The sequence below is a fragment of the Rhinolophus hipposideros genome (assembly GCF_964194185.1).
Source record: "Rhinolophus hipposideros genome assembly, chromosome: X".
Lineage (NCBI taxonomy): Eukaryota > Metazoa > Chordata > Mammalia > Chiroptera > Rhinolophidae > Rhinolophus > Rhinolophus hipposideros.
In genome coordinates this window covers 76,651,271-76,653,597 of record NC_138046.1, presented here as the reverse complement: position 1 = coordinate 76,653,597, position 2,327 = coordinate 76,651,271, and the positions used below count along the sequence as shown (strand labels likewise).

The window sequence follows — 2,327 nt, the reverse complement described above, 5'->3', positions numbered from 1 at the left end:
CTTGACTGTCTGAAATGCAGGGAGTCCTTTATGGTGCTATAGTTTTTTAATTTGTTGTAAATCCCAATGGAAATTTCCAGAGGCTCACCTCATGATGCCAGTTTGATGACGTCACTCCAGTTTGGCTAATTTCTAATGATCATCTTCAAGTTCACTGACTCTTTCCTCAGCTGTGTCAAGTCTTTTGATGAACCTGCTGAAGACATTCTTTATCTGTTTCCTTGGTTTTTTGTTTGTTTGTTTGTTTGTTTTGTTTGGTGTTTTGTTTCTTTAGTAAAATATTTAAGATTTGTTTCAACAGAATGTTCAGCATCCTATATTAATAAAAAATATCAGCAAATAGTGTTGCATCTTGGTCTACAAATGATGTTCTCCACAATGGTCTTATCTTTTAAGAAATACCACTAAGGGGACACTGGTTGAAGTTTATCTCTGACACATTTTTAAAAAACCAGTTAGTAGCTTTATCATAAAACTGATGTAAGGTAGTTGTGTTTTCAGTAATATTTAGAAAAATACAGCACTTGGTATGAATATTCATATTGGCACACTGTACTAAAACATAATTGTGTAATATTTTAAACTATCTGCAATTTTCAGTAGCTCTGTTCACCAACCATATATCAGAATTGTAATCTTCTCCTAAGCCATCTGCATGTCTCATACATACAAGTATTAATGTATTTTTGGATATTCTTCTTCAACTATAATAGGAGGAGAATATGCCTATATTATCTGTATTGGTGTTTGTGATATATGAGACAGGGCTCTTAGCTCAAGCTGACCTCCTTATGCAGCTAGCTGTATTTGTAATACCATTGCAGTATTTTCCAAACTCTTCTGGAGTATATGTATCTCCTATATTAGAGTTTGTTAAAAATGTCAGAAAGTCTTCCACATGGCTGTGCATATATTCAGCCATTTGACTTCTTTGTTTTTCCTTTTTTTAAATTTTTCAATTATACTTGGCATCCAATATTATTTTATATTAGTTTCAGTTGTACAGCATAGTGGTTAGTTATATTTTATGAATTCATCTCCTCAATTAGTCTGGTACACACCTGGCAGTATATGTAGTTACTATATTATTGACTATATTTTATATGCTGTACTTTACATTCCTGTGACCTTTTTGTAACTACCAATTTGTACTTCTTGATCCTTTCACCTTTTTTACCCAGCCCCCCCGCCCACATCCCTCTTATCTGGTCAAAGGGCATTCCTGTTCTTTCAATTGGTCTTCATTGTCTCTATACATACAATAGCCATCAGATGGAATCTGATTTCCAAGTGTCTAGCTGCCAATATTTGAGCAAGTTTTTCACTTGCTACATGTGTAGCTCCATGTAAGTTCTCAACTTCAGCTTCAGCTATCCTTTCTTTCCACTTCTTTTCTAATGTAGCTTTTTTGTCTTTATTCTCCCTTAGAAGTCAGATTCAGTTGCTCCAGTTTCTATATTTCTGTTCCATTTCTGATTCCAACTCAGCAACATCATCAGTGGGTTCCTGCCTCCTCTTTTTGTCATTCTTGGAAATAGCATTCTTCATATCTTGAATTTTGGCTTGCAACTCCTTCTCTTTGTGAGACCTTCTCACCAGCTGCTCCTTCTCATCAAGCCCCTCTATCAAAGCTGTCTCAATGACCAGCAGGTAGCCCAGCACTGATGATGGAACAATCCTACACCATTGGCTGGCAGGTACCTCCCATCCCTCAACCCTCACTGGGGGCATACAGCATAGGGGGTCATTGGTCAGGTTGGGACCCAGACCCACATTCAAGGTGGTACTGGATTTAGGCCATGTCCATTGGAAGGAGGAGACAGAAGAATGGAATGCTGCATACATGCACACTCCCTTGACACCCTCCCCTCTGAAAGGGGTGCAGCATGGGGACAGGCAACAGGAAGATGTGCCGGGGTGTGGCTTGGCTTGCTGGAGTTTGCAGGTAATTGACTAGTTGGCTAGAACCCCTTGAGCAATAATAAAGCTGCACGCTAGGCTACCAGTCCTGAAGTGAGGCATACAGAGATGATTCTCTGTTGTATTATTTTTTCTTGCTTTTTTGTGACTCTTAATTTTTGCTTGATAATTGAACAGCATGTGTAGGATAGAACAGACTAAATAGTATGTATATCTGGAAATGAGATGATTTTATCAGGAAATGAAGTGGATGTGGGTTTTGCTCTTGCTGTGATTATTCTCAGTGTCCCCACCAGCTTCAAATTCCTCTAGTTACCTTGTGCTTAAGGTAAGTGCTACATTGCTGCAGGGTTTTTTCGATGTTTGTACTGCACCTGTAGCTTTAGCCTTTCCCTGTGATCCTACCC

The 2,327-nt window shown here is 38.5% G+C and overlaps 1 pseudogene across 1 annotated transcript; it reads right to left on the bottom strand.

Annotated features, from left to right (window-relative positions):
• Positions 1–583: 583 nt before the first annotated feature.
• Positions 584–1,845, bottom strand: LOC308495064 (deubiquitinase OTUD6B-like; annotated as a pseudogene). The gene is made up of 2 exons: positions 1,195–1,845; positions 584–929 (listed from the first exon to the last, which is right to left on the bottom strand). The product of its transcript is annotated as a deubiquitinase OTUD6B-like (transcript).
• Positions 1,846–2,327: the final 482 nt, after the last annotated feature.